This window comes from Panthera onca (assembly GCF_046562875.1).
Source record: "Panthera onca isolate mPanOnc1 chromosome E1 unlocalized genomic scaffold, mPanOnc1 haplotype 2 h2.Chr16_ul_10, whole genome shotgun sequence".
Lineage (NCBI taxonomy): Eukaryota > Metazoa > Chordata > Mammalia > Carnivora > Felidae > Panthera > Panthera onca.
Window position 1 is genome coordinate 336,153 of NW_027675809.1, and position 18,848 is coordinate 355,000.

The 18,848-nt window shown below is 37.3% G+C and overlaps 1 long non-coding RNA gene and 2 pseudogenes across 2 annotated transcripts in view; 2 read left to right on the forward strand and 1 right to left on the reverse strand.

Annotated features, from left to right (window-relative positions):
* Positions 1–18,848, forward strand: part of LOC145715120 (uncharacterized) — a 353,021-nt gene that overhangs the window by 265,426 nt on the left and 68,747 nt on the right. The window lies entirely within an intron of this gene.
* LOC144615413 (EF-hand calcium-binding domain-containing protein 13-like) overlaps positions 1–18,848 on the reverse strand; it is a 98,892-nt pseudogene that overhangs the window by 29,254 nt on the left and 50,790 nt on the right.
* Positions 7,252–7,378, forward strand: LOC144614432 (U4 spliceosomal RNA; annotated as a pseudogene).

The following is an 18,848-nucleotide window of genomic DNA, read 5'->3' on the forward strand; positions in this document are numbered from 1 at the left end:
GCAGGAGATCTTCAATGTGATGAACAGAAAAAAATATGCAGCCAAGAATCCTTTATCCAGCAAGTCTGTCATTTAGAACAGAAGGAGAGATAAAGGTCTTCCCAAACAAACAAAAACTGAAGGAATTCGTCACCACTAAACCAGCCCTACAAGAGATCCTAAGGGGAATCCTGTGAGATAAAGTACCAGAGACATCGCTACAAACATGAAACCTACAGACATCACAATGACTCTAAACCCATATCTTTCTATAATAACACTGAATGTAAATGGATTAAATGTGCCAACCAAAAGACATAGGGTATCAGAATGGATAAAAAAGCAAGACCCATCTATTTGCTGTCTACAAGAGACTCATTTTAGACCTGAGGACACCTTCAGATTGAGAGTGAGGGGATGGAGAACTATTTATCATGCCACTGGAAGTCAAAAGAAAGCTGGAATAGCCATACTTATATCAGACAAACTAAACTTTAAATTAAAGGCTGTAACAAGAGATGAAGAAGGGCATGATATAATGATTACAGGGTCTATCCATCAGGAAGAGCTAACAATTATAAATGTCTATGTGCCAAATACAGGAGCCCCCAAATATATAAAACAATTACTCACAAACATAAGTAACCTTATTGATAAGAATGTGGTAATTTCAGGGGACTTTAACACTCCACTTACAGAAATGGATAGATCATCTAGACACACAGTCAATAAAGAAACAAGGGCCCTGAATGATACATTAGATCAGATGGACTTGACAGATATATTTAGAGCTCTGCATCCCAAAGCAACAGAATATACTTTCTTCTCGAGTGCACATGGAACATTCTCCAAGATAGATCACATACTGGGTCACAAAACAGCCCTTCATAAGTATATAAGAATTGAAATCATACCATGCATACTTTCAGACCACAATGCTATGAAGCTTGAAATCAACCACAGGAAAAAGTCTGGAAAACCTCCAAAAGCATGGAGGTTAAAGAACACCCTACTAAAGAATGAATGGGTCAACCAGGCAATTAGAGAAGAAATTAAAAAATATATGGAAACAAACAAAAATGAAAATACAACAATCCAAACGCTTTGGGATGCAGCGAAGGCAGTCCTGAGAGGAAAATACATTGCAATCCAGGCCTATCTCAAGAAACAAGAAAAATCCCAAATACAAAATCTAACGGCACATCTAAAGGAAATATAAGCAGAACAGCAAAGACAGCCTAAACCCAGAAGAAGAGAAATAATAAAGATCAGAGCAGAAATAAACAATATAGAATCTAAAAAAGTGTAGAGCAGATCAATGAAACCAAGAGTTGGTTTTTTGAAAAAATAAACAAAATTGATAAACCTCTAGCCAGGCTTCTCAAAAAGAAAAGGGAGAGGACCTAAACAGATAAAATCATGAATGAAAATGGAATTATTACAACCAATCCCTCAGAGATACAAGCAATTATCAGGGAATACTATGAAAAATTATATGCCAGCAAACTGGACAACCTGGAAGAAATGGACAAATTCCTAAACACCCACACACTTCCAAAACTCAATCAGGAGGAAACAGAAAGCTTGAACAGACCCATAACCAGTGACGACATTGAATCAGTTATCAAAAATCTCCCAACAAATAAGAGTCCAGGACCAGATGGCTTCCCAGGGGAGTTCTACCAGACGTTTAAAGCAGAGATAATACCTATCCTTCTCAAGCTATTCCAAAAAATAGAAAGGGAAGGAAAACTTCCAGACTCATTCTATGAAGCCAGTATTACTTTGATTCCTAAACCAGACAGAAACCCAGTAATAAAAGAGAACTATAGGCCAATATTCCTGATGAATGTGGATGCAAAAATTCTCAATAAGATACTAGCAAATCGAATTCAACAGCTTCTAAAAAGAATTATTCACCATGATCAAGTGGGATTCATTCCTGGGATGCAGGGCTGGTTCAACATTCGCAAATCAATCAATGTGATACATCACATTAATAAAAGAGAAGATAAGAACCATATGATCCTGTCAATCGATGCAGAAGAGGCATTTGACAAAATTCAGCATCCTTTCCTAATAAAAACCCTCGAGAAAGTCGGGATAGAAGGAACATACTTTAACATCATAAAAGCCATTTATGAAAAACCCACAGCTAACATCATCCTCAATGGGGAAAAACTGACAGCTTTTTCCCTGAGATCAGGAACACGACAGGGATGTCCACTCTCACTGCTGTTGTTTAGCACAGTGTTGGAAGTTCTAGCATCAGCAATCAGACAACAAAAGGAAATCAAAGGCATCAAAATTGGCAAAGATGAAGTTAAGCATTTACTTTTTGCAGAAGACATGTTATTATACGTGGAAAATCCGACAGACTCCACCAAAAGTCTGCTAGAACTGATACATGATTTCAGCAAAGTTTCAGGATACAAAATCAATGTACAGAAATCAGTTGCATTCAACAGTTGCATTCATCAGTTGACAAATAAAGAAACTGATCCCATTCACAATTGTACCAAGAAGCATAAAATACCTGGGGATAAATCTAACCAAAGATGTAAAAGATCTGTATGCTGAAAACTATAGAAAGCTTATGAAGGAAATTGAAGAAGATATAAAGAAATGGAAAAACATTCCATGCTCATGGATTGGAAGAATAAATATTGTCAAAATGTCAATACTACCCAAAGCTATCTACACATTCGATGCAATCCCAATCAAAATTCCACCAGCAATCTTCTCGAAACTAGAACAAGCAATCCTAAAATTCATATGGAACCACAAAAGGCCCAAATAGCCAAAGTAATTTTGAAGAAGACCAAAGCAGGAGGCATCACAATCCCAGACTTTAGCCTCTATTACAAAGCTATAATCATCAAGACAGCATGGTATTAGCACAAAAACAGACACACAGACCAATGGAATAGAATAGAAACCCCAGAACTAGACCCACAAATGTATGGCCAACTCATCTTTGACAAAGCAGGAAAGAACATCCAATGGAAAAAAGACAGTCTCTTTAACAAATGGTGCTGCGAGAACTGGACAGCAACATGCAGAAGAATGAAACAAGACCACTTTCTCACACCATTCACAAAAATAAACTCAAAATGGATAAAGGACCTGAATGTGAGACAGGAAACCATCAAAACCCTAGAGGAGAAAGCAGGAAAAGACCTCTCTGACCTCAGCCGTAGCAATCTCTTACTCGACACATCCCCAAAGGCAAGGGAATTAAAAGCAAAAATGAACTACTGGGACCTTATGAAGACAAAAAGCTTCTGCACAGCAAAGGAAACAACCAACAAAACTAAAAGGCAACCAACGGAATGGGAAAAGATATTTGCAAATGACATATCGGACAAAGGGCTAGTATCCAAAATCTATAAAGAGCTCACCAAACTCCACACCCGAAAAACAAATAACCCAGTGAAGAAATGGGCAGAAAACATGAATAGACACTTCTCTAAAGAAGACATCCGGATGGCCAACAGGCACATGAAAAGATGCTCAACATCGCTCCTCATCAGGGAAATACAAATCAAAACCACACTCAGATATCACCTCACGCCAGTCAGAGTGGCTAAAATGAACAAATCATGAGACTGTAGATGCTGGAGAGAATGTGGAGAAATGGGAACCCTCTTGCACTGTTGGTGGGAATGCAAATTGGTGCAGCTGCTCTGGAAAACAGTGTGGAGGTTCCTCAGAAAATTAAAAATAGACCTACCCTATGACCCAGCAATAGCACTGCTAGGAATTTACCCAAGGGATACAGGAGTACTGATGCATAGGGGCACTTGTACCCCAATGTTTATAGCGGCACTCTCAACAATAGCCAAATTATGGAAAGAGCCTAAATGTCCATCAACTGACGAATGGAGAAAGAAATTGTGGTTTATATACACAATGGAATACTACGTGACAATGAGAAAGAATGAAATATGGCCCTTTGTAGCAACATGGATGGAACTGGAGAGTGTGATGCTAAGTGAAATAAGCCATACAGAGAAAGACAGATACCATATGGTTTTACTCTTACGTGGATCCTAAGAAACTTAACAGAAACCCATGGGGGAGGGGAAGGAGAAAAAAAAAAAGAGGTTAGAGTGGGAGAGAGCCAAAGCATAAGAGACTCTTAAAAACTGAGACCAAACTGAGGGTTGATGGGGGGTGGGAGGGAAGCGAAGGTGGGTGATGGGTATTGAGGAGGGCACCTTTTGGGATAAGCACTGGGTGTTGTATGGAAACTAATTTGACAATAAATTTCATATATTGAAAAAAAATAAAGTCATCTACAATTACCGTATTATTATCAGTAAGATTGCTTATGTTTGTGATTAATTTATAAATTTGGGTTCTACCAAGTTGGGGGCATAAACATTTACGATTGTTATCTCTTCTTGATGGATAGGCCCCTTAATTATGACAATAATGCCCTTCTTTATCATTTGCTACCGTCTTTACTTTAAAATCTAGTTTGTCTGATATAAGTATGGCTATTCCAGCTTTCTTTTGACTTCCAGTAGCATGATATATGGTTCTCCATCCCCTCACTTCCAATTTTCAGGTGTCCTCAGGTCTAAAATGAGTGTCTTGTAGACAGCATATAGATGGAACTTGGTTTTTTATCCATGTTGATACCTTATGCCTTTTGATTGGGGCATTTAGCCCATTTACATTCAGAGTTATGACTGAAAGATATGGATTTAGTGTCATTGTGTTATCTGTAGGTTTCATGATTGTGGCAATGTCTCTGGTCCTTTGTAGTCTTTGCAGCATTCCACTCACAGAGTGCCTGCAGGGTTGGTTTAGTGGTCATGAATTCCTTCAGTTTTTGTTTGTCTGGAAAAGCCTTGATCTCTCCTTTCACTCTGAATGACAGCCTTGATGGATAAAGGATTCCTGGCTGCATATTTTTCCTATTCAGCACATTGAATATTTCCAGCTACTCCCTTCTGGCCTGCCAAGTTTCAGTGGACAGGTCTGCTACTACCCTTGTGTGTCTGCCCTTGTAGGTTAAGGCCCGTTTGTCCCTAGCTGCTTTCAGAATTCTCTCTTTATCTTTGTATTTTGCCAATTTCACTATGACATGCCTTGGGGCTGACCTGCTTCTGTTAATTCTGAAGGGAATTCTCTGGGCCTCCTGGACTTGGATGTCTGCTTCCTCCCCCAGATTAGGGAAGCTCTCAACTATAATTTGGTGAAACAAACCTTCTGCCCCTGTCTCTTTCTTCTCCTTCTGGAATTCCTATGATACAGATATTATTATATCTCATTGAATCACTTAGGTCTCTAATTCTCCCCTCGTGGTCTAATATTTTCCTCTCTCTCTCTTTTTCAGCTTCATCATTTTCCATGTTATCTTCTATTTCACTTATTCTTCCCTCTGCTCCTTCATCCTTGCTGTCTCTGCATCTAGTTTATTTTGCATCTCATTTACTGCATTTCTTAATTCATCATGACTATCTCTTGTGTCCTTGATCTCTGCAGCAATAGATTCTCTGCTGTCTTCTATAGTTTTTTCAAGCCCAGCTCTTAGTCTTATGACTATTATTCCAAATTCTTGTTTAGATATATTGTTTATATCTGTTTTGAGCAATTTTTCTGGCTGTCATTTCTTCCTAGAATTTTTGAGAATTCTTCTGTCTAGTCATTTTGTCTAGTTTTCTGTCTTTTACGTGTTTTAATAGTTTGTTATGTGTCCTGCCCCTGTGAGTACTACTATGTTAAAAAGGGGTCATATACTATCCAGGGCCTGACCCTTCAGGAGGTGTTTTTGGAGTGTGTCACATGCTCTCTGTTGTTGTGACTCTGGTTGCTTTATACCCCTACTCGCACTGGTGGTTTGGACTTTCCACCAGGCGTGCTTTGATTTGTTCATTGAAGTAACCCTGGAAAAAATTAAAAAGGGGAGGGGGTGGAAGAAGCCTTATCCCATAGAAAGAGGGAAATGACAGAAGCAGGGAAAGAGAAAAAAAAATTGAGCAGGCAGAGAATCAGAGAAACTATATGGCTTAATCTAGAGAGAGAGAGAAAAATAAAGAAGGAGGAGATACAGAAGAGGTGTAAAATGCATAGATTAAAAATGCCTGCTTAAACAAATTAACAACCAGAATAGAGAAGGGAAGGAAGAAGAAGAAGGAGAAAAGACAAGAAAAGAAAATATGTATTTCCAAAAATCAAATCAGAAAATGAAAAACTGCCGGACCGTTGTCCGATGGTGCCCTGGAACCAGTGGTTGTGCTGGTCTGGAGGAGGGACCCTCTGGTTGGGTAAGGGTCAATTCTCCCTCCAGCAGATATGCAGTTGCCAGGCATGGTGAGGCAGGGTTTGGTGTAAGCAGTCCAACCTCCACTGGGGGCCTGCTGTCCTGTTCCCTGAAGCCCCACCATGTTGGTGATTGGAGGAAAATGGCATCGTCGCAGTTTCTCCTCCCTAGACCAAACCACCCTGTTCAGGCAGCCCTCACAGCACAGCACAGGCACGATCTGGTCAGTTTGTCCCGCTCCACAGTCTCCTGCACCTCCCAGGCACTCAGCTGGGATTCAAACCCCAACGTCTTAAAGGATCCCACTCCACACACCCGGGTTCTGGGGTGGCACCACTCTGCCAAGCTGACAAAGGGCCTCTCAGGACAGAATCTTAAGCAGGATCCATGCCCAGCACAGAGCCTGATGTGGGGCTCCATCTCACAACGCTGCGGTCATGACCTGAGCTAAAATCAAAAGTCGGACACTCAACTGACTGAACCAACCAGGCACCACTCTACCCGAGTTCTAATCTTAATTCTACCACATACTAGCTATGTGACTTCTTTAACCTCTGTGCTGTGGTTTTCCCATCCATAAAATAAAAATAATAGAGTTGATGTGAGAATTAAGTGAGTTAATAAATAAAAATTATTTAGAACAGTACTGGCACATAGTAAACCCTCAATAAATGTGAGTAATATAATAAGTATTATTGTTATTACTTGATACAGACAAGTCTAGAATTATAGAGGTGCGTACTTAACACCAGGGCCCGGGTAGCTCAGTCAGTTAAGCGTCGACTTCAACTAAGGTCACGATCTCTCAGTTTGTGAGTTCGAGTCCCCCATTGGGCTCTGTGCTGACAGCTCAGAACCTGGAGCCTGTTTCGGATTCTGTGTCTCCCTCTCTCTCTGCCTATCTGCTGCTCGCACTTTGTCTCTTGCTCTCTCAAAAATAAATAAACATTTAAAAAAAATTTAATACAAAACAAACAAACAAAAAAAAGACAGGGCCCAGCTTTGCACAGTGGCAGTATCATAGCCAATGAGGTTTATCCGAGGCGCGATTATTGCTAATTGAAAACTTTTCCCAAAAAAGACAGGGCCCCGGAAAATCTTTCCATCTGAAAATTATTAATAAAAACACTTTAGTCACCTTTTTAGGAATTCAAGAAGAAAGCCTGTTCTCTGCCAGAGGTATGACTAGAAGGAATAAAATCTCCAATGATAACCTAAATCCCAAGGCCATCATGTGTGAGTGTCAGGTTCCAAATCAATTTATATAATACATAAATCTCAAAGAATTAATATAAAACTGTCACCAGCTAATATCTTTATGGAAAAAAATTAAATTGGATCCCAATTTCACTCTAAACATAAAAATCAATTTCAGGTGAATTAAAGACTTAACTATGAAAAAGAAATACTTAAAAACTTTTAGGAGAAAATATTGGGAAATATCTTAACGTCCTCAAAATAGTGACAGGCTTCTATTTTCCTTATAAAGGCTAAGTTATCTGCTAAATGTGAGAAGGGCTAAGGTTGGAGTAGGAATGGAAGTTTGAGAGAATGGAGATTGTTAATTAGTTATTTCAGAGAGTAAAAGAATAAACTAACTGGGAGAGGGTGGGAATCACATAATTCCTAGGTAGTGCTGAGGGCCACCAGACACTGATGGTCAAGATTTCAAAGTGTTCAATCTGCTGAGCTATATAATTTTCTCTAGAAATGATGTCAGCCACGAGGAAAAGCCAGGGTTGGGAGTTTTGTAAGACAGGTGCAACCAAAGGGCAATTTAGGGTACTGAAGACTGTAGGGTATTCGAGGTACACAGACCAGTGATTTTCAAGTGGATAAGGAAGAAAAGTGAAAACAGGGAGACTGGTGGGTAAGGACAAAGTTGAGGGATAAATGGATAGAAGGTCCCAATGAGGTATACAGAACCAATAAGCTGTCTGGTGAAGAAATGAGCAGCCAGATGAAGAAAAAAGGAAAGCAGTGAATATAAATGTGCAATATTTAACAACAAGAAAGGAAATTTAACTATAGATACGAGTAAGATAATATACTATACAACTCCGTGATAATAAAACTTTTTAACTCGGGGTGCCTGGGTGGATCAGTTGATTAAGCATCCTACTTCGGCTTGGGTCACGACCTCACTGTTTGTGAGTTCGAGCCCCACGTCGGGCTCTGTGCTGACAAGCTCAGAGCCTAGAGTCTGCTTAGATTCTGTGTTTCTGTCTCTTTCTGCCCCTCCCCGGCTCGTGCTCTCTCTGTCTCTCAAAAATAATAAAAATGTTTAAAAACAAAAACAAAAACTTTTTATCTCCACGAAACTAAAATTCCTAGGATAAATGAAGTGACTAACAATGCAAATAATCTCTTCATCCAATTAATCTATTATGTTCCACCTTGTATAGAAAGCAAATTAAATTGATTTCTAGTGTAAGGTAAAATAACTGTTACTTAAAATGCACTATTACCCAACAGCTAAGCACAAAATAACAAAATGCTACTTTTCGCTTCAATTTTTAAACTAGCTTCACTCCATTTAAAATGTACATATAAGACCTTGTATTTCTTTACAGTGAGCTTCTGAGTGGCCAAGACTGTCTTTCTCATCTTAACAGCTCATCAGCTTAACAGAAAGCATATATAACAATGGCTCAGTAAATATTACTGAATAAATTGGAAGATGGAAAAAAATATATAAACAAATGAAAGAGGAAATTCTGCATATGAGTACTCAGCGCTAGTCACTAGATGGCATCACTTCCCCAAATTGGGAAGACGTTTTACATCTTCCGAAAAGGAATTTTATATACACGGTTCTAGCTCTTTATAGTAAGTGTGAGGATAAACAGGAAGCTCGTAAAAACTTTCAATTCATTTGCACATGGAAGTGCTCGAGATTTAGAAATCATTAACAGAGAAGATTGAAACCAAACATCAGCAGTAAGCCAGGCATCTGTTTGGCTGATGATCTACAGGATGACTACCTCTTCTAGTCTGCTACACTCTTCTAAAGTTTGTCACACCAGTTGGTCCACTAAAAGCACAATATATGTTGGGGTGGGTGGCTCAGTCGGGTAAGTGTGTCCAACTCTTGAGTTCCGCTCAGGTCACGATCTCATGGTTTGTGAGATCGAGCTGTGCACTGGGCTCTGTAACTGACAGTGTGGAGTCTTCTTGGGATTCTCTCTCTCTCCCTTTCTCTCTCTCTGCCCTGCCCCTGCTCTTTCTCTGTCTCTCAAAATAAATAAATAAACTTGAAAAAGTAAATAAAAGCACAAAATGTGATGTTCTTACATAATTTTTCAGAGAAGCGTTCCGTATTGGTCATCATTGTATCAATGAAATCTTTAAAATTCACTTTTTTCGTTTCTAAGGAGAAAAGAATATTTTCTTCAATATCTTCAAATGTTAATTATGACAACTATAGAATTATGTAAAATAAATTATAGGGAGATAACATGATTATAGCCATCAGCTAATACCACTAAAAATATATGGTTCTAAGAGGAAAAAGCGATTCAACACACAAGGAGAAAGTAAAACTGAAAAATGCCAGGAAAGTTAATCAAAATCTTTCTAGTTACAAGCGTACAACATTTTTAATTTTAACTTACATTATCTTGTCTTGGCCTGACAACAACTCAAAGATATGTCGGTAAAGAATTAGTGTATTATTTTATACATTTTAAAAAATACTTAGACATGATATCATGATTTTTTTCCCCAGGTCACAAAAGGAAATACAAGATCAGAGATTAGAAGTGAGCTTTCTTGACCTCTGGTTTCTCCCACCTCAGGCTACCATTCACATTGTTATCTTTATTCCAGTATGCTTTTGAAACTATTAAACATTTTAATAGTCATTCTATACTTAGAAAATGTCTTTCTTTGATTATATATAATATCCCAATATTAGAATGGATAAAGATTTCTAAGAATTTTCTAAGGCCGCATATAAAGGTTTTATATAAATAGGATGAGCTTTTGATAACACTACTCCTTTGTTTATCCCACTAAAAAAATCAAATTCCAGTTCTAATCTATAAAAGATAAGGCACAGCCTATTGCCTATTTCCAAGATAAAGAATCTTTGAGAAGTTTACTTTAAGGAGCACCAAATTACTTTGTATTCTTAACCAAATATTTAAAGACTTGAAAAAAATGAGACTTTGAAAAATCCTAGGCGAATGTTAGAGTTAATGAAGATTTACATTCACTAACAGGAACATATAACTTTCTAAAGCAATAGATTCCCTATTTTTGATAATGTCTATTTGATACACAAATGTTTTAGCTGAACCACTGAACCCACCTCCCATTTGAAGAACATTATTGTTTTAAGGACAAAATTACTTTTTATTTTTATTATTTTTTAATATAGTTTATTGTCAAATTGGTTTCCATACAACACCCAGTACTCATCCCAACAAGTGCCCTCCTCAATGCCCATCAGCCACTTTCCCCTCTCCCCCACCCCCATCAACCCTCAGTTTGTTCTCAGTATTTAAGAGTCCTTATGGTTTGCCTCACTCCCTCTCTGTAACATTTTTCCCCCTTCCTCTCCCTCACAGTTGAAGAACATTATTAACACCACTGCATCTGCGTCTGTGCTTCCCCCATTCTATTCTACTGCTTCTCTACAGAGAGAACATTGCTGAATTTTTTAAAATTAACCAAGGTCTTGCTTTTTTACATAAAATTTTACACAGGATAAACAAAATATTCCTTAATTTTGTTTTACAGCTCTATAAAAATAATCACACTATAGCAACCTAGACTTGCTTTTTTCATTCAATATATTTCCAAGAACCATCCATATAGTATATTGCTATAGTTCATTTTCACTAACGTACACATTATCAGTATTTCATCATGCATCAGTGGTAAATACCACAATTTATTTATACATTCTATCACCGATCATGTTGTTTCTTTTTGTTCCTTCTTTCCTTCCTTCCTTCCTTCCTTCCTTCTTTCCTTCCTCCCTTCCTTCCTTTTTCTATTAGGATCAGAGCTGCTATGAGCACTTTTTTTTTTTTTTTTTTTTTTTTTTTTTAAAGTTTATTTATTTTTGAAACAGAGAGAGACACAGCATGAACGGGGGAGGGGCAGAGAGAGAGGGAAACACAGAATCGGAAGCAGGCTCCAGGCTCTGAGCCATCAGCCCAGAGCCCGACGCGGGGCTCGAACTCGCGGACCGCGAGATCGTGACCTGAGCTGAAGTCGGACGCTTAACCGACTGAGCCACCCAGGCGCCCCTGCTATGAGCACTTTTAACATGTCTCCTTGCACATCAGTGCAGAGATTTTCTGGGATGTATCACTAAAAAATGGATTTTCTAAGCCATGAAGTATGAAAACCTTACAGAATACTACATAATGTTTTTCAAAGTTCTTTCACCACTTTTGCCTTATTTACCAACAATTAAATTAACAGACCTTAATTTTTGCCAATTTGGTCAGCATCAAAAGGTATTTCATTGCGACCTAAATTTTGCATTTCCCTGATTACTATGATGTATAAAAAGACTTCATATGATTATTAGCAACTTATGTTTCTTCATCTGGCAATGGCTGTTCTTGTAATTTGGCCATTTTTCTCTTGGGTTGTTAATTTATAGGGGTTTTCTATTTATTCTCCACAATGATCTTTCGCTGTTATGAGTGTTACAAATAATCTTTACTCTGGAATGCCTGGGTGGCCCAGTCAGTTAAGCATCCAACTTTGGCTCAGGTCATGATCTCACAATTCATGAGTTCAAGCCCCGCTTAGGGCTCTGTGCTGACAGCTGGGAGCCTGGAGCCTGCTTCAGATTCTGTCTCCCTCTCTCTCTGCTCCTCCCCATCTCATACTCTGCACCTCTCTCTCTCTCAAAAATAAATAAACATTAAAAAAAAATTTTTTTAATAATAATCTTTGCTACATTTGTGGCTTGTATTTTCATTCTGTTTGTATTACCTTTTAATAAAGAGAAGTTCTTATTTTTAATGTAGTCAAATGTATAAATCTTTTCTTTTCTGGTTAGTGATTTTGTATCTTAAAAATAATTCCTTGTAACTCTAAGTCAGAAAATTTTTCTTCTTTCTCTAAAGAGAATTTTAGTGTTCGTATCTGGAAATCATTACTGAATATGATATATAGGTAGGGATCCAATTCTATTTTTTACATTTGAATAATTAATTATTCCAGCACCATTTATTAACTGGTGCTTCCCCTCCCCCCCAGTAATCTGCCACCTCATTATATATGTTTCCTTATATGTGTGTAGATATATTTGGAAGTTACTTATCCTGTCCTATCAGTCAATTTCTCTATCCCTGTGCCATTTTCACACTGTTTTACTTACTGTAACTTTATAATGAGTCTTAATATCCAGGGTAGCAAGATCCCTCCAACACCACTCATACACCCTATCCACGTTTTTCTTCCTCAAGAGTGTTTTAGCTACTCTTGATCTTTGTTTATGCATACAAATATTAGAATCAATTCATCAAAAAAGTCAGGGTTTTATTAGAATTGCTTTAGATAAGTAAATTAATTATGAGAATTGGCAGACTTGGGGGTCTCTGAGTCCATTAATATGGGATATATTCCAATTTATTTAGGTATTCTATAATGTCTTTTAACAAAGTCTTATTTTCTCACGTAAGGCACATAACTTATATTTGTTCTATTCTTTTTTTGCTTTTCATTATGGAAAAATTTTAATACACACAAAATAAGAAATATATTGTAATAAAAGTTCACATACTCTTCCTGTACTCTTCACATACTCTTCATGGCCATTCTTATTTCATCGATAGCCCCACACACTTGTCTATCTCACAACCACCCTTTCTCTTTAGAAAAGATGCTGCTAAGTTATAAGGGTATAGATACTCAAAACTAGTACCTTCCTTATGAATTATAGGCTTTGGCATAATAAAGAGTCATTTGTCCCATTTAATGACTTCTGTCCTGACCTCTTCCTTGTCAGAAAGCAAAACCACAAACTCTACTTTCTTTTTGTTTGTACTTTTGCCTATAGGAAAAAAATGTCTGGAAAGACTGTTAATACTGGATATTTCTGGATCATGGGATTTTGTGTGTTTTGTTGTGCTTTTGAGTATTTTTCTGTATTGACTTCATTTTAATGGACTTTTTTCTAATCAAAAAAATAAAGTCATTATTCTGAGGGAAAAAAATAGCAAAGTGACCATCTTTTCACATGTGTCAACCCAGTTTTCACTTACTGTCAGCTTCAGTCAACTCTGTGATCTTCTCAAATTCTGGCTTAGAAAGGTAAACTCCAAAATGCTGAAGACAAGTATTCATATCCTCATAATCAATATTTTCATCTTTAATTTTATCAATGGCTTTAATGACATCAGTCAACACTGAAAATAAAGCAGTATGCTAATGAGTATTAAATATAAGTCAAAAAGAAAACACCAATAGTAAGATGAATTTTAGTTCTAACACTAAATAAACAAGCATAGAAAATAACTTCAGAAATGTTATATATGAAAAGAATTACCAGAATCTTTAATACTGAAAACCAACAAAGTACAAAATGAGAGCCAAAAATATATTCTACTTTGCTATAATCTCTGTATCGAAGGAAGTGCCAATTTAATTGCAATTTAAGTGCACAGGAACAAAAATATTATACAATTTCCCCATTTAATTTTCTAACAATTTAAAATTTCTTAGTAGTCTGTTTCTCGGTAGCAGATACAGAAATAAGTAGAAAACTTTCAATCCTGAATAATGAATTGGGGTAAGATTTTGTAGCAATACATGGCTCAGTCCCTGGTTAATCTTAGTTTATCTTCTGTGTACATAAATATTATCACTTGGAAATAACTATCCCACATGTCTTTTTATGATACTTTGGAATATATGCTTCACAAATTTGGGCAGTATTCCCTCCATTAAATTTAAACAAATTTTTACTGCAATGAAAGCTTTAATGTTTATTTTTGAGAGAGAGAGAAAGGCACAGCATGAGTCAGGGAGGGGCAGAGAGAGAGGGAGACACAGAATCTGAAGCAGGCTCCAGGCTGTCAACACAGAGCCAGACATGGGGCTCAAACTCAGGAACGGCGAGATCATGACCTGAGCCAAAGTGGACCCTCGATCAACTGAGCCACCCAGGTGCCCATGCAATAAAATTTTCTTAAAATAACTTAGAAACACATAGAATTATTAAGGGGGTCGACAGGTATGCATGCGGGTGTGTTTTTGTGTAAATTTTGGAACAAACTAAACTCAAATAGATTTTCTCTAATAGAAGATTAGGATAGGGAAAGTGAGGAAGCTGGGCAGTGGAGGGCATTAAAGCCATTATCAGGAGTTAATCGACTTTAGGCAGTCACTGGATGTCATTATGGATTACTAAACAAAGAAATGATCAAAATGATGTCTGAATTAGATGATTCTTAAAATGATTCTTAAAAAGGTAATTTTTATGTATAAATATGTAGAACAAGATATATGATACTATCTTGTGAAAGGAATTTTTAGATGAAAAAAATTCTCACTTAAAAGTAAATAGCTTTACTGGGCACCTGGGTGGCTCAGTTGGTTGGGCACCTGACGTCAGCTCACGTCATGATCTCATGACTCATGGGTTTAAGCTCTGTGTTGAGCACTGTGCTGACAGCTCAGAGCCTGAAACCTTCGGATTCTGTCTCCATCTCTCTCTGCCCCCTCCCACTCTCGTTCTCTCTCTCTCTCAAATATAAATAAACATTAAAAAATTTTTTTTAAAAAAGTAAACAGCTTGTGAGTGATGTCAGTAAGATGGTTGAGTAGGACGCCCTGGACCCTTCTTCTCCCCACAAACACACTGATTCAGCAGAAATTAAAAAATAAATTCCTTTTGTGAGAAATTAGAAACTAACGGACAGGCTCTTGTATCCCAGGAGAATGCAAAACCAGACGTACTGAAGCTGGTACAGAGATTTGGGACACCCTCCCACAAGTGCTGCCTCCAATGCAGCACCATATGATCCAAAAAAGACTCTAGCTCCCAGCTTCAACCAAGGGGAAGAAGAGTTTGGTCCACATATCCAGAAATTCAGCTTTTCCAAAATGCCTCCCCAGAAGATTGGCGTCTGTTTTGCCAGCCTTGGAGCTCTGATGGGTCTAGCACAGTCCAGTATTTGGGGTAGAATAAAGCGATGGCTTGGGCTGGTAGAAAGCAGTGATCTTCCCCTCTGTTCAGCACAGGATTAGATTAAAATTCCGAGCTCTTAGTTTCCTCCTGGAGAGGTAAAGAGTTTATCCAGCACATCAACTTTTTCAGGGCGTCCCAAAGAACCATCAGCTATCTTGTCAGTCCTAGAGCCTGGGGAAGGAAAAAGGTGGTAGAGGCCTAGGGCCTATCAGGCTGGGCCGATGGGTGGGGGTCTTCTCCTGTATAGGGACAGTATGTGAGGACTGGGAGAGCTGCCTGCTTTTTCTCTTGCACAAACACCAACACAGAAAGTCCAAATGGAGATTTAATGACTAAAAAATATGATGACTGAAATTAAAAGTTCAGTGGATGGACTCAACAGCTAAAAGGAGGAGAGAAAGGTAAGAATCAATGAATTGAAGGCAACTGAAATCATCCAATGAACAACACTGAGAAAATAAACTGAAGAAAAAAATGAACAGTTCCAGAGACCTGTAGGAATATAAAAATGATCTAACATTTGTGTCCATCAGAGTCCCAGAAGAAAAGAGACTTAAAAAGGCACTCAAAGAAATAATGCCTGCACACTTCCCAAATTTTTATCAAGAGACATTAACCTACAGATCCAAGACGAAAGTGGACCTCAAACAGGATAAATCCAAAGAAATCCATGTCAAGATCCATCATAATTAAACTTCTGAAAACTAAAGACAAGGGAACATTTTGAAAGCAGCCTAAGAAAAACACTATAGGGAAAGAAAACCAATTTGAATGACAGAATTTCCAGCAGAAACCATGGAAGCCAGAAATAAGTGACACAATATTTTTCAAGTGCTGAAAGTAAAGAACTATCAACGTAAAATCCCATATTCAGAAAAACTATTTTTCAGGAATGAAGAGGAAATCAAGATGTTCTCAGATGAGAGGAAACTAAAAGAATTTGTTGTCAATAGACCTAAGAATGGATAAAGGAAGTTCTTAAACAGAAAATAAAGGATAAAACAAAAAAACTCTGGAATATCAAGAAGGAAAAAAGAAAATGGTAAGTCAAAATATGGGTAAATATAGTAGGCTTTCCTTCTCTTGAATTTTTTAATCAAGTCTGATGGTTGAAGTAAAAATAATACCACCTGATGTGGTTTTAAATACATATAAGGAAATATTTAAGGTAATTATATCATAAAGGAGGGAGGGATGTATATGGAGATAAGGCTTCTGTATTTCACTTGAACTGGAAAAATGATGACACCAATAGTGTGATAAGTTATGTATATATACCTGAAGCAACAACTTTAAAAGAGATATACTCTGAAACACTATAGATAAATCAAAATGGAATTCTAAATATGGGCAAAAGATTTGAATATATATTTCACCAAAGATATATGAACAGCTAGTAAGCATGTGCAAATAAACTTGACATTATCAGTCATTAGGGAAATGCAAAATTAAAACCATAATGAAATTCCACTACACAATTATTAATTATAATGATTATAAACAAAAAGATAATACCTAAATGTGGAGGATAGGAAGAAACCAGAATCCTTACACATTGCTGGTGAGAATGAAAATGGTATAGCCACTTTGGAAAACAGTTTGGTAATTTCTTTAAAAGTAAAACATAAATTTACCATATACACTAGCAATTATTCTCCTAGGAATCTACCCAAAAGAAATGGAAACATGTCCACAGAAAGACTGCAATGCAAATATTAATTTCAACATTATGCATACCAGTCCCAAACTGCAAATAAGCAAAGGTCATAAATTGGTGAATCATCAACAAAATGGAATATACCTATAAAATGTAATATGGACTTATTTAACCATACAAAGGAACAAACTACTGATACATACAACAACATGAATTAGCCTCAAAAAAAGTGAAGTCAGGCACAAAAGACCACATGTTTTATGATTTCATTTATATTAAATGTTTTTTAAAAAAAGGCAACTTTATGGAAACAGAAAGCAGATCAGTGGTTGCCTGGGAATGGAGGTAGAGATTAATGATAAATGGGCACAAGAGAATTTTAGGAGTGAAGGAAACGTTACAAACCTGGATTGTGTCCACTTCTGATTATATATCCCAAAGAATTGAAAGCAGGGGCTCAAAGAGGTATTTGCATACCCACATTCACAGCAGCACTAGTCACAATTGCCAAGAGGTAGAAGCAACACAGGTGTCTATTAATGGATGAATGGACAAACAGAATGTGGCATATACATGCAATGTGATATTAGCACGAAAAGGAAAGAAAAATCTGGCACGTGCTACGACATGGATGAATCCTGAGGGCATTATGATAAGTGAAATAAGCCATTCATTCACAAAGACAAATACTATATGATTCCACTCAAGTATCTGGAGTAGGCAAATTCACAGAAACAGAAAGTAGAATGATGGTTGTCAGAAGCTGGAGAGGCACAGATGGGTAGTTGTTGTTCACTGGGTATAGAGTTTCAGTTTTGCAAGATGAAAAAGTTCTAGAGATTCGTTGTACAACCGTGTGAATATACGTAACCCTAATGTTATTGAACTGTACAGTTACAAATGGTTAAGATGACAAATTTTATGTTACGTGTTAGATACCACCATTAAAAATAAATTTTAGGGGCACCTGGCTGGCTCAGTCCAAAGAGCATGAGACAATTGATCTTGGGGTTGTCAGTCTGAGCCCCATGTGGAGTGTAGAGATTATTTAAATAAATAAAACGTTAAAATAAGATAAATTTTAAAAACAGTATAATGGGGGAAATGGGAGGGAGAAGTCGGCTACAACCACGACACTACTTCACAAAACAGCAATGAAACGGTGACTAAGTTCGTGAATGAATGATTACAAGGTAAAGCACTCAAGAAATTTGCTAATATTGTCTTTAAGAACACCACTTAAGCAATTCATCATAACTGACAAATTATAATGTAGCTTTTTTTTTAAGTTTATTTATTTTGAGAGAGAGAGAGCACACAGGGTAGGGGCGGAGAGAGAAAGAGAGAATCCCAAGCAGGCCCTGTGTTGTCCACAAGAAGTCCAACACAGGGCTTGAACTCACAAACTGTGAGATCATGACCGGAGCCGAAACCAAGAGTCGGACGCTTAATGGACTGAGCCACCTAGGCGCCACAATAATGTAGTTTTTAACATGAGACTTCATGTAAGTATAAGAGAAAAATCTCTTCCTTTGGATTAATTTTTCTCTATCTGAGAAATCCTTTGGGAAGACACAAAAAGCTTATCTTTCATTTTTAGCATATGAATAAACAAAAGGAAATAAAAACAGCAAGGCTTAGTATCTTTCATTTCTCATTTTAATCTTGCTGAAAAATACTTAATTATTTGCATAAAAACCCAAATCATTGCAAGCAAAATTTTTAACAAACTGATTGTGGTGTTGATTGTATGACTCTATACATTTCATGAAAATTAG